The sequence below is a fragment of the Anomaloglossus baeobatrachus genome, chromosome 9 (assembly GCF_048569485.1).
Source record: "Anomaloglossus baeobatrachus isolate aAnoBae1 chromosome 9, aAnoBae1.hap1, whole genome shotgun sequence".
NCBI lineage: Eukaryota > Metazoa > Chordata > Amphibia > Anura > Aromobatidae > Anomaloglossus > Anomaloglossus baeobatrachus.
In genome coordinates, this window is record NC_134361.1 from 165,782,589 (window position 1) to 165,795,165 (window position 12,577).

At 47.2% G+C, this 12,577-nt stretch overlaps 8 non-coding genes across 8 annotated transcripts; all 8 read right to left on the bottom strand.

Moving 5' to 3' along the window:
* Positions 1 to 30: 30 nt before the first annotated feature.
* Positions 31 to 221, bottom strand: LOC142252386 (U2 spliceosomal RNA). The gene has a single exon (XR_012725765.1). It is a non-coding gene; the product is annotated as a U2 spliceosomal RNA (small nuclear RNA).
* A 1,388-nt stretch (positions 222 to 1,609) lies between these two features.
* Positions 1,610 to 1,800, bottom strand: LOC142252388 (U2 spliceosomal RNA). Its single transcript, XR_012725767.1, has one exon. It is a non-coding gene; the product is annotated as a U2 spliceosomal RNA (small nuclear RNA).
* A 1,388-nt stretch (positions 1,801 to 3,188) lies between these two features.
* On the bottom strand, positions 3,189 to 3,379 carry LOC142252389 (U2 spliceosomal RNA). Its single transcript, XR_012725768.1, has one exon. It is a non-coding gene; the product is annotated as a U2 spliceosomal RNA (small nuclear RNA).
* A 1,388-nt stretch (positions 3,380 to 4,767) lies between these two features.
* On the bottom strand, positions 4,768 to 4,958 carry LOC142252390 (U2 spliceosomal RNA). Its single transcript, XR_012725769.1, has one exon. It is a non-coding gene; the product is annotated as a U2 spliceosomal RNA (small nuclear RNA).
* A 1,388-nt stretch (positions 4,959 to 6,346) lies between these two features.
* LOC142252994 (U2 spliceosomal RNA) lies at positions 6,347 to 6,539 on the bottom strand. The gene has a single exon (XR_012726339.1). It is a non-coding gene; the product is annotated as a U2 spliceosomal RNA (small nuclear RNA).
* A 2,190-nt stretch (positions 6,540 to 8,729) lies between these two features.
* On the bottom strand, positions 8,730 to 8,920 carry LOC142252391 (U2 spliceosomal RNA). Its single transcript, XR_012725770.1, has one exon. It is a non-coding gene; the product is annotated as a U2 spliceosomal RNA (small nuclear RNA).
* A 1,388-nt stretch (positions 8,921 to 10,308) lies between these two features.
* On the bottom strand, positions 10,309 to 10,499 carry LOC142252392 (U2 spliceosomal RNA). The gene has a single exon (XR_012725771.1). It is a non-coding gene; the product is annotated as a U2 spliceosomal RNA (small nuclear RNA).
* Positions 10,500 to 11,887: 1,388 nt separating this feature from the next.
* LOC142253279 (U2 spliceosomal RNA) lies at positions 11,888 to 12,081 on the bottom strand. The gene has a single exon (XR_012726585.1). It is a non-coding gene; the product is annotated as a U2 spliceosomal RNA (small nuclear RNA).
* Between the last annotated feature and the right edge of the window lie 496 nt (positions 12,082 to 12,577).

The following is a 12,577-nucleotide window of genomic DNA, read 5'->3' on the forward strand; positions in this document are numbered from 1 at the left end:
TTGAGTTCTGCTTTTGGAAACTGGGTTAAGAAGGGGTGCACCGTTCCTGGAGGTACTGCAATACCAGGTCAATGCGTGGAGTGGACAGAGCAAGCTCTTTTTCCATCTCCCTGTTCTAAAAATCCATTTAATATATGGTCCCCAGATAGGGGACGTATCAGATATTAAACTGATAAGAACAGATACTACACTTGATCTTAGCCAAAAGGCCGAGAAGCGATAACCAGAATTGGTTTGGGCCTCGAGTGGCACCCTGGCCTATGCCGGACACATCTTAGGGAGAGAGAGCGAGAGGGAGACAAACCCACGCCTACAGAAGACATTTTGTCACCCAAGCCAACCCTTGAAAAGGCTGCTTTGCAGAGCAAAAACAAGAAGAATGGTGCGTTTTGCAGCCGCCGCCCCCCACTGCAATGAATCTGAATAACTCCTCCTTTAGGGCGCAAGCAACTCCCCTCCCCCTTGCAGTCTTTCCAATTCACGATACAAAAAGACGGACAGGACAGGTTGCCTGACTTTCCGTCACTGCCACCCTTTGCCATCCTTACCCGTAGAAAGCCCTTTCATCATCCCCAAACCCTAATCTTTTCCCTTTCCTTCCCAGCCCCCAAACCCTGCCCTCTGTACCCTTCTCACCACCCGCATCCCTTCTCCTGTCATCCCCCTACCACCCGGGAAAAAAAGAGCTTGCCCCCTCCTTACACTAGCCCACCCTCCCACCCAAAGAACAACTTCTGCTGCGCAGCTTGTTTTCTAGGCAGCAGCGCTATTGTGATGTCAGCGGGGGCATTGTGACAAGCCGCCAGTGTTCCGTCTCTTCATGTTGTGCACAGTTCAAACGGAAAATACATCAACAGGCAGACTACAGAAAAACTTACTATCAAAGGTTAGAGGGGGGCTTTCTCAGAGGGCTTTTTACAGTTTTTCTATTCCCAATTAGCCGTTTAAGTGTACTTATTGAAAGTAGTAATTCTTTCATAGGCCGCCCTTTCTTAGTATTTGACGTTCCTTATATTGCGGTATGAGGCTTTGCAGCAGGTTGCAAACATTCATCACCCATGACTGTCCCCAATTGAGCTCAGAAGCTCAATGTCTATCATGACCTCTCTTTTAGAATGTCCAAGAGCAAGCAAACTATTCCTCCAGGAGAGGGCGCCAACAGACTACTAAAGAGATCATCATTACTCAAAGAAAACCCCAAAAACCAATGCATGATAGGAATAAACAGGTAACTTTCTTTGGAGTGGAAGCGGAGAGATCGCACCAGATGCCAATTCTAGATCTTATCACACCTGTGGTCACTGCAGCAGCAGGTGAATCCACTTTGTCCAAAAGGGATCTATTCCATTCAATTGCAAATGATCTAGATAAGACAGAGAACTGCAGCACGGGACATAGCCGAGTTGGTCAGGTTGAGTGGTGATGAGTTTGCTATTTGGATGAATAAAGAAAGTCAAAAGTGTGAAAGATAAAAAACAAAAGGAGGAAGTGTGAAAAGTGAATGGGCCAAATTGAGGTGCATATGAAGACGTATGCTTTCTTCCAATTCATTAAACCGGGCTAATATGAATCAGGTGAATTGAGTTCTGCTTTTGGAAACTGGGTTAAGAAGGGGTGCACCGTTCCTGGAGGTACTGCAATACCAGGTCAATGCGTGGAGTGGACAGAGCAAGCTCTTTTTCCATCTCCCTGTTCTAAAAATCCATTTAATATATGGTCCCCAGATAGGGGACGTATCAGATATTAAACTGATAAGAACAGATACTACACTTGATCTTAGCCAAAAGGCCGAGAAGCGATAACCAGAATTGGTTTGGGCCTCGAGTGGCACCCTGGCCTATGCCGGACACATCTTAGGGAGAGAGAGCGAGAGGGAGACAAACCCACGCCTACAGAAGACATTTTGTCACCCAAGCCAACCCTTGAAAAGGCTGCTTTGCAGAGCAAAAACAAGAAGAATGGTGCGTTTTGCAGCCGCCGCCCCCCACTGCAATGAATCTGAATAACTCCTCCTTTAGGGCGCAAGCAACTCCCCTCCCCCTTGCAGTCTTTCCAATTCACGATACAAAAAGACGGACAGGACAGGTTGCCTGACTTTCCGTCACTGCCACCCTTTGCCATCCTTACCCGTAGAAAGCCCTTTCATCATCCCCAAACCCTAATCTTTTCCCTTTCCTTCCCAGCCCCCAAACCCTGCCCTCTGTACCCTTCTCACCACCCGCATCCCTTCTCCTGTCATCCCCCTACCACCCGGGAAAAAAAGAGCTTGCCCCCTCCTTACACTAGCCCACCCTCCCACCCAAAGAACAACTTCTGCTGCGCAGCTTGTTTTCTAGGCAGCAGCGCTATTGTGATGTCAGCGGGGGCATTGTGACAAGCCGCCAGTGTTCCGTCTCTTCATGTTGTGCACAGTTCAAACGGAAAATACATCAACAGGCAGACTACAGAAAAACTTACTATCAAAGGTTAGAGGGGGGCTTTCTCAGAGGGCTTTTTACAGTTTTTCTATTCCCAATTAGCCGTTTAAGTGTACTTATTGAAAGTAGTAATTCTTTCATAGGCCGCCCTTTCTTAGTATTTGACGTTCCTTATATTGCGGTATGAGGCTTTGCAGCAGGTTGCAAACATTCATCACCCATGACTGTCCCCAATTGAGCTCAGAAGCTCAATGTCTATCATGACCTCTCTTTTAGAATGTCCAAGAGCAAGCAAACTATTCCTCCAGGAGAGGGCGCCAACAGACTACTAAAGAGATCATCATTACTCAAAGAAAACCCCAAAAACCAATGCATGATAGGAATAAACAGGTAACTTTCTTTGGAGTGGAAGCGGAGAGATCGCACCAGATGCCAATTCTAGATCTTATCACACCTGTGGTCACTGCAGCAGCAGGTGAATCCACTTTGTCCAAAAGGGATCTATTCCATTCAATTGCAAATGATCTAGATAAGACAGAGAACTGCAGCACGGGACATAGCCGAGTTGGTCAGGTTGAGTGGTGATGAGTTTGCTATTTGGATGAATAAAGAAAGTCAAAAGTGTGAAAGATAAAAAACAAAAGGAGGAAGTGTGAAAAGTGAATGGGCCAAATTGAGGTGCATATGAAGACGTATGCTTTCTTCCAATTCATTAAACCGGGCTAATATGAATCAGGTGAATTGAGTTCTGCTTTTGGAAACTGGGTTAAGAAGGGGTGCACCGTTCCTGGAGGTACTGCAATACCAGGTCAATGCGTGGAGTGGACAGAGCAAGCTCTTTTTCCATCTCCCTGTTCTAAAAATCCATTTAATATATGGTCCCCAGATAGGGGACGTATCAGATATTAAACTGATAAGAACAGATACTACACTTGATCTTAGCCAAAAGGCCGAGAAGCGATAACCAGAATTGGTTTGGGCCTCGAGTGGCACCCTGGCCTATGCCGGACACATCTTAGGGAGAGAGAGCGAGAGGGAGACAAACCCACGCCTACAGAAGACATTTTGTCACCCAAGCCAACCCTTGAAAAGGCTGCTTTGCAGAGCAAAAACAAGAAGAATGGTGCGTTTTGCAGCCGCCGCCCCCCACTGCAATGAATCTGAATAACTCCTCCTTTAGGGCGCAAGCAACTCCCCTCCCCCTTGCAGTCTTTCCAATTCACGATACAAAAAGACGGACAGGACAGGTTGCCTGACTTTCCGTCACTGCCACCCTTTGCCATCCTTACCCGTAGAAAGCCCTTTCATCATCCCCAAACCCTAATCTTTTCCCTTTCCTTCCCAGCCCCCAAACCCTGCCCTCTGTACCCTTCTCACCACCCGCATCCCTTCTCCTGTCATCCCCCTACCACCCGGGAAAAAAAGAGCTTGCCCCCTCCTTACACTAGCCCACCCTCCCACCCAAAGAACAACTTCTGCTGCGCAGCTTGTTTTCTAGGCAGCAGCGCTATTGTGATGTCAGCGGGGGCATTGTGACAAGCCGCCAGTGTTCCGTCTCTTCATGTTGTGCACAGTTCAAACGGAAAATACATCAACAGGCAGACTACAGAAAAACTTACTATCAAAGGTTAGAGGGGGGCTTTCTCAGAGGGCTTTTTACAGTTTTTCTATTCCCAATTAGCCGTTTAAGTGTACTTATTGAAAGTAGTAATTCTTTCATAGGCCGCCCTTTCTTAGTATTTGACGTTCCTTATATTGCGGTATGAGGCTTTGCAGCAGGTTGCAAACATTCATCACCCATGACTGTCCCCAATTGAGCTCAGAAGCTCAATGTCTATCATGACCTCTCTTTTAGAATGTCCAAGAGCAAGCAAACTATTCCTCCAGGAGAGGGCGCCAACAGACTACTAAAGAGATCATCATTACTCAAAGAAAACCCCAAAAACCAATGCATGATAGGAATAAACAGGTAACTTTCTTTGGAGTGGAAGCGGAGAGATCGCACCAGATGCCAATTCTAGATCTTATCACACCTGTGGTCACTGCAGCAGCAGGTGAATCCACTTTGTCCAAAAGGGATCTATTCCATTCAATTGCAAATGATCTAGATAAGACAGAGAACTGCAGCACGGGACATAGCCGAGTTGGTCAGGTTGAGTGGTGATGAGTCTGCTATTTGGATGAATAAAGAAAGTCAAAAGTGTGAAAGATAAAAAACAAAAGGAGGAAGTGTGAAAAGTGAATGGGCCAAATTGAGGTGCATATGAAGACGTATGCTTTCTTCCAATTCATTAAACCGGGCTAATATGAATCAGGTGAATTGAGTTCTGCTTTTGGAAACTGGGTTAAGAAGGGGTGCACCGTTCCTGGAGGTACTGCAATACCAGGTCAATGCGTGGAGTGGACAGAGCAAGCTCTTTTTCCATCTCCCTGTTCTAAAAATCCATTTAATATATGGTCCCCAGATAGGGGACGTATCAGATATTAAACTGATAAGAACAGATACTACACTTGATCTTAGCCAAAAGGCCGAGAAGCGATAACCAGAATTGGTTTGGGCCTCGAGTGGCACCCTGGCCTATGCCGGACACATCTTAGGGAGAGAGAGCGAGAGGGAGACAAACCCACGCCTACAGAAGACATTTTGTCACCCAAGCCAACCCTTGAAAAGGCTGCTTTGCAGAGCAAAAACAAGAAGAATGGTGCGTTTTGCAGCCGCCGCCCCCCACTGCAATGAATCTGAATAACTCCTCCTTTAGGGCGCAAGCAACTCCCCTCCCCCTTGCAGTCTTTCCAATTCACGATACAAAAAGACGGACAGGACAGGTTGCCTGACTTTCCGTCACTGCCACCCTTTGCCATCCTTACCCGTAGAAAGCCCTTTCATCATCCCCAAACCCTAATCTTTTCCCTTTCCTTCCCAGCCCCCAAACCCTGCCCTCTGTACCCTTCTCACCACCTGCATCCCTTCTCCTGTCATCCCCCTACCACCCGGGAAAAAAAGAGCTTGCCCCCTCCTTACACTAGCCCACCCTCCCACCCAAAGAACAACTTCTGCTGCGCAGCTTGTTTTCTAGGCAGCAGCGCTATTGTGATGTCAGCGGGGGCATTGTGACAAGCCGCCAGTGTTCCGTCTCTTCATGTTGTGCACAGTTCAAACGGAAAATACATCAACAGGCAGACTACAGAAAAACTTACTATCAAAGGTTAGAGGGGGGCTTTCTCAGAGGGCTTTTTACAGTTTTTCTATTCCCAATTAGCCGTTTAAGTGTACTTATTGAAAGTAGTAATTCTTTCATAGGCCGCCCTTTCTTAGTATTTGACGTTCCTTATATTGCGGTATGAGGCTTTGCAGCAGGTTGCAAACATTCATCACCCATGACTGTCCCCAATTGAGCTCAGAAGCTCAATGTCTATCATGACCTCTCTTTTAGAATGTCCAAGAGCAAGCAAACTATTCCTCCAGGAGAGGGCGCCAACAGACTACTAAAGAGATCATCATTACTCAAAGAAAACCCCAAAAACCAATGCATGATAGGAATAAACAGGTAACTTTCTTTGGAGTGGAAGCGGAGAGATCGCACCAGATGCCAATTCTAGATCTTATCACACCTGTGGTCACTGCAGCAGCAGGTGAATCCACTTTGTCCAAAAGGGATCTATTCCATTCAATTGCAAATGATCTAGATAAGACAGAGAACTGCAGCACGGGACATAGCCGAGTTGGTCAGGTTGAGTGGTGATGAGTTTGCTATTTGGATGAATAAAGAAAGTCAAAAGTGTGAAAGATAAAAAACAAAAGGAGGAAGTGTGAAAAGTGAATGGGCCAAATTGAGGTGCATATGAAGACGTATGCTTTCTTCCAATTCATTAAACCGGGCTAATATGAATCAGGTGAATTGAGTTCTGCTTTTGGAAACTGGGTTAAGAAGGGGTGCACCGTTCCTGGAGGTACTGCAATACCAGGTCAATGCGTGGAGTGGACAGAGCAAGCTCTTTTTCCATCTCCCTGTTCTAAAAATCCATTTAATATATGGTCCCCAGATAGGGGACGTATCAGATATTAAACTGATAAGAACAGATTTTTGATTTAATGAAGCTTTCCAAAGCACCACAAAAAATGCATGACCGAAGTCACACCAAAAACAGTGCAAAGGCTAGGATTCGTGTGGACCCCACCGTGAGGAGAGGGTCCCCAAAAATCAACCCCGTCCCTTCGAGCCAGAAGGCCACAGCAAGGGTCAGGGATCTTCGGTGCTCCCCCAAGCCGAAGCCTGGTTGAGCCTTGTCGTTGCTCCCAGCGTCCACCCAGGCATCTTACCCAAGTGGAGTAGAGAGCTACTAGTTGTTGGTTTCGCAGCCGAAACTGCCCGGACTGTCAACCGGTGTTGGTTTCTCAGCCCAAGGCTAACCGGACCTCCAACCGGGTGTTGGTTTCTCAGCCGAAGCTGACCCAGACCTCCAACCGGGTGTTGGTTTCTCAGCCGAAGCTGACCCGGACCTCCAACCGGGTGTTAGTTTCTCAGCCCAAAGCTGACCAGACCTCCGACCGGGATTATAAAAATTTCCCTTCCTAGCCAGAAGGCCGGGATAGGGTAATATGCTCAAAAAGTATGAAAAGGCAAGGTACGGTGTGCTACAGAGGCCAAGGCTTGCCGGGGTCCCAAGCCAGCAAGCTCAGACTCACTCCAGGGTCGTCAGTCCTGGGGCACGTTGTACCATAGCCCCCCATCCTTACTCAGTCTAATAGCCTCGATCCTGGTAGGGCCATGTTTTCCACTAGATGAATATACTATCCACCCAGAGTACTAGCAAGCGCAACCTTCCAGTGTGCATTGTATCATTGTACTAAGGTGGCCTGGAGCTTAAACCACCTCTTCGAACAACACTACACTTGATCTTAGCCAAAAGGCCGAGAAGCGATAACCAGAATTGGTTTGGGCCTCGAGTGGCACCCTGGCCTATGCCGGACACATCTTAGGGAGAGAGAGCGAGAGGGAGACAAACCCACGCCTACAGAAGACATTTTGTCACCCAAGCCAACCCTTGAAAAGGCTGCTTTGCAGAGCAAAAACAAGAAGAATGGTGCGTTTTGCAGCCGCCGCCCCCCACTGCAATGAATCTGAATAACTCCTCCTTTAGGGCGCAAGCAACTCCCCTCCCCCTTGCAGTCTTTCCAATTCACGATACAAAAAGACGGACAGGACAGGTTGCCTGACTTTCCGTCACTGCCACCCTTTGCCATCCTTACCCGTAGAAAGCCCTTTCATCATCCCCAAACCCTAATCTTTTCCCTTTCCTTCCCAGCCCCCAAACCCTGCCCTCTGTACCCTTCTCACCACCCGCATCCCTTCTCCTGTCATCCCCCTACCACCCGGGAAAAAAAGAGCTTGCCCCCTCCTTACACTAGCCCACCCTCCCACCCAAAGAACAACTTCTGCTGCGCAGCTTGTTTTCTAGGCAGCAGCGCTATTGTGATGTCAGCGGGGGCATTGTGACAAGCCGCCAGTGTTCCGTCTCTTCATGTTGTGCACAGTTCAAACGGAAAATACATCAACAGGCAGACTACAGAAAAACTTACTATCAAAGGTTAGAGGGGGGCTTTCTCAGAGGGCTTTTTACAGTTTTTCTATTCCCAATTAGCCGTTTAAGTGTACTTATTGAAAGTAGTAATTCTTTCATAGGCCGCCCTTTCTTAGTATTTGACGTTCCTTATATTGCGGTATGAGGCTTTGCAGCAGGTTGCAAACATTCATCACCCATGACTGTCCCCAATTGAGCTCAGAAGCTCAATGTCTATCATGACCTCTCTTTTAGAATGTCCAAGAGCAAGCAAACTATTCCTCCAGGAGAGGGCGCCAACAGACTACTAAAGAGATCATCATTACTCAAAGAAAACCCCAAAAACCAATGCATGATAGGAATAAACAGGTAACTTTCTTTGGAGTGGAAGCGGAGAGATCGCACCAGATGCCAATTCTAGATCTTATCACACCTGTGGTCACTGCAGCAGCAGGTGAATCCACTTTGTCCAAAAGGGATCTATTCCATTCAATTGCAAATGATCTAGATAAGACAGAGAACTGCAGCACGGGACATAGCCGAGTTGGTCAGGTTGAGTGGTGATGAGTTTGCTATTTGGATGAATAAAGAAAGTCAAAAGTGTGAAAGATAAAAAACAAAAGGAGGAAGTGTGAAAAGTGAATGGGCCAAATTGAGGTGCATATGAAGACGTATGCTTTCTTCCAATTCATTAAACCGGGCTAATATGAATCAGGTGAATTGAGTTCTGCTTTTGGAAACTGGGTTAAGAAGGGGTGCACCGTTCCTGGAGGTACTGCAATACCAGGTCAATGCGTGGAGTGGACAGAGCAAGCTCTTTTTCCATCTCCCTGTTCTAAAAATCCATTTAATATATGGTCCCCAGATAGGGGACGTATCAGATATTAAACTGATAAGAACAGATACTACACTTGATCTTAGCCAAAAGGCCGAGAAGCGATAACCAGAATTGGTTTGGGCCTCGAGTGGCACCCTGGCCTATGCCGGACACATCTTAGGGAGAGAGAGCGAGAGGGAGACAAACCCACGCCTACAGAAGACATTTTGTCACCCAAGCCAACCCTTGAAAAGGCTGCTTTGCAGAGCAAAAACAAGAAGAATGGTGCGTTTTGCAGCCGCCGCCCCCCACTGCAATGAATCTGAATAACTCCTCCTTTAGGGCGCAAGCAACTCCCCTCCCCCTTGCAGTCTTTCCAATTCACGATACAAAAAGACGGACAGGACAGGTTGCCTGACTTTCCGTCACTGCCACCCTTTGCCATCCTTACCCGTAGAAAGCCCTTTCATCATCCCCAAACCCTAATCTTTTCCCTTTCCTTCCCAGCCCCCAAACCCTGCCCTCTGTACCCTTCTCACCACCCGCATCCCTTCTCCTGTCATCCCCCTACCACCCGGGAAAAAAAGAGCTTGCCCCCTCCTTACACTAGCCCACCCTCCCACCCAAAGAACAACTTCTGCTGCGCAGCTTGTTTTCTAGGCAGCAGCGCTATTGTGATGTCAGCGGGGGCATTGTGACAAGCCGCCAGTGTTCCGTCTCTTCATGTTGTGCACAGTTCAAACGGAAAATACATCAACAGGCAGACTACAGAAAAACTTACTATCAAAGGTTAGAGGGGGGCTTTCTCAGAGGGCTTTTTACAGTTTTTCTATTCCCAATTAGCCGTTTAAGTGTACTTATTGAAAGTAGTAATTCTTTCATAGGCCGCCCTTTCTTAGTATTTGACGTTCCTTATATTGCGGTATGAGGCTTTGCAGCAGGTTGCAAACATTCATCACCCATGACTGTCCCCAATTGAGCTCAGAAGCTCAATGTCTATCATGACCTCTCTTTTAGAATGTCCAAGAGCAAGCAAACTATTCCTCCAGGAGAGGGCGCCAACAGACTACTAAAGAGATCATCATTACTCAAAGAAAACCCCAAAAACCAATGCATGATAGGAATAAACAGGTAACTTTCTTTGGAGTGGAAGCGGAGAGATCGCACCAGATGCCAATTCTAGATCTTATCACACCTGTGGTCACTGCAGCAGCAGGTGAATCCACTTTGTCCAAAAGGGATCTATTCCATTCAATTGCAAATGATCTAGATAAGACAGAGAACTGCAGCACGGGACATAGCCGAGTTGGTCAGGTTGAGTGGTGATGAGTTTGCTATTTGGATGAATAAAGAAAGTCAAAAGTGTGAAAGATAAAAAACAAAAGGAGGAAGTGTGAAAAGTGAATGGGCCAAATTGAGGTGCATATGAAGACGTATGCTTTCTTCCAATTCATTAAACCGGGCTAATATGAATCAGGTGAATTGAGTTCTGCTTTTGGAAACTGGGTTAAGAAGGGGTGCACCGTTCCTGGAGGTACTGCAATACCAGGTCAATGCGTGGAGTGGACAGAGCAAGCTCTTTTTCCATCTCCCTGTTCTAAAAATCCATTTAATATATGGTCCCCAGATAGGGGACGTATCAGATATTAAACTGATAAGAACAGATACTACACTTGATCTTAGCCAAAAGGCCGAGAAGCGATAACCAGAATTGGTTTGGGCCTCGAGTGGCACCCTGGCCTATGCCGGACACATCTTAGGGAGAGAGAGCGAGAGGGAGACAAACCCACGCCTACAGAAGACATTTTGTCACCCAAGCCAACCCTTGAAAAGGCTGCTTTGCAGAGCAAAAACAAGAAGAATGGTGCGTTTTGCAGCCGCCGCCCCCCACTGCAATGAATCTGAATAACTCCTCCTTTAGGGCGCAAGCAACTCCCCTCCCCCTTGCAGTCTTTCCAATTCACGATACAAAAAGACGGACAGGACAGGTTGCCTGACTTTCCGTCACTGCCACCCTTTGCCATCCTTACCCGTAGAAAGCCCTTTCATCATCCCCAAACCCTAATCTTTTCCCTTTCCTTCCCAGCCCCCAAACCCTGCCCTCTGTACCCTTCTCACCACCCGCATCCCTTCTCCTGTCATCCCCCTACCACCCGGGAAAAAAAGAGCTTGCCCCCTCCTTACACTAGCCCACCCTCCCACCCAAAGAACAACTTCTGCTGCGCAGCTTGTTTTCTAGGCAGCAGCGCTATTGTGATGTCAGCGGGGGCATTGTGACAAGCCGCCAGTGTTCCGTCTCTTCATGTTGTGCACAGTTCAAACGGAAAATACATCAACAGGCAGACTACAGAAAAACTTACTATCAAAGGTTAGAGGGGGGCTTTCTCAGAGGGCTTTTTACAGTTTTTCTATTCCCAATTAGCCGTTTAAGTGTACTTATTGAAAGTAGTAATTCTTTCATAGGCCGCCCTTTCTTAGTATTTGACGTTCCTTATATTGCGGTATGAGGCTTTGCAGCAGGTTGCAAACATTCATCACCCATGACTGTCCCCAATTGAGCTCAGAAGCTCAATGTCTATCATGACCTCTCTTTTAGAATGTCCAAGAGCAAGCAAACTATTCCTCCAGGAGAGGGCGCCAACAGACTACTAAAGAGATCATCATTACTCAAAGAAAACCCCAAAAACCAATGCATGATAGGAATAAACAGGTAACTTTCTTTGGAGTGGAAGCGGAGAGATCGCACCAGATGCCAATTCTAGATCTTATCACACCTGTGGTCACTGCAGCAGCAGGTGAATCCACTTTGTCCAAAAGGGATCTATTCCATTCAATTGCAAATGATCTAGATAAGACAGAGAACTGCAGCACGGGACATAGCCGAGTTGGTCAGGTTGAGTGGTGATGAGTTTGCTATTTGGATGAATAAAGAAAGTCAAAAGTGTGAAAGATAAAAAACAAAAGGAGGAAGTGTGAAAAGTGAATGGGCCAAATTGAGGTGCATATGAAGACGTATGCTTTCTTCCAATTCATTAAACCGGGCTAATATGAATCAGGTGAATTGAGTTCTGCTTTTGGAAACTGGGTTAAGAAGGGGTGCACCGTTCCTGGAGGTACTGCAATACCAGGTCAATGCGTGGAGTGGACAGAGCAAGCTCTTTTTCCATCTCCCTGTTCTAAAAATCCATTTAATATATGGTCCCCAGATAGGGGACGTATCAGATATTAAACTGATAAGAACAGATTGATTTAATGAAGCTTTCCAAAGCACCGCAAAAAATGCATGACCGAAGTCACACCAAAAACAGTGCAAAGGCTAGGATTCGTGTGGACCCCTCCGTGAGGAGAGGGTCCCCAAAAATCAACCCCGTCCCTCCGAGCCAGAAGGCCACAGCAAGGGTCAGGGATCTTCGGTGCTCCCCCAAGCCGAAGCCTGGTTGAGCCTTGTCGTTGCTCCCAGCGTCCACCCAGGCATCTTACCCAAGTGGAGTAGAGAGCTACTAGTTGTTGGTTTCGCAGCCGAAACTGCCCGGACCGTCAACCGGTGTTGGTTTCTCAGCCCAAGGCTAACCGGACCTCCAACCGGGTGTTGGTTTCTCAGCCGAAGCTGACCCAGACCTCCAACCGGGTGTTGGTTTCTCAGCCGAAGCTGACCCAGACCTCCAACCGGGTGTTAGTTTCTCAGCCCAAAGCTGACCAGACCTCCGACCGGGATTATAAAAATTTCCCTTCCTAGCCAGAAGGCCGGGATAGGGTAATATGCTCAAAAAGTATGAAAAGG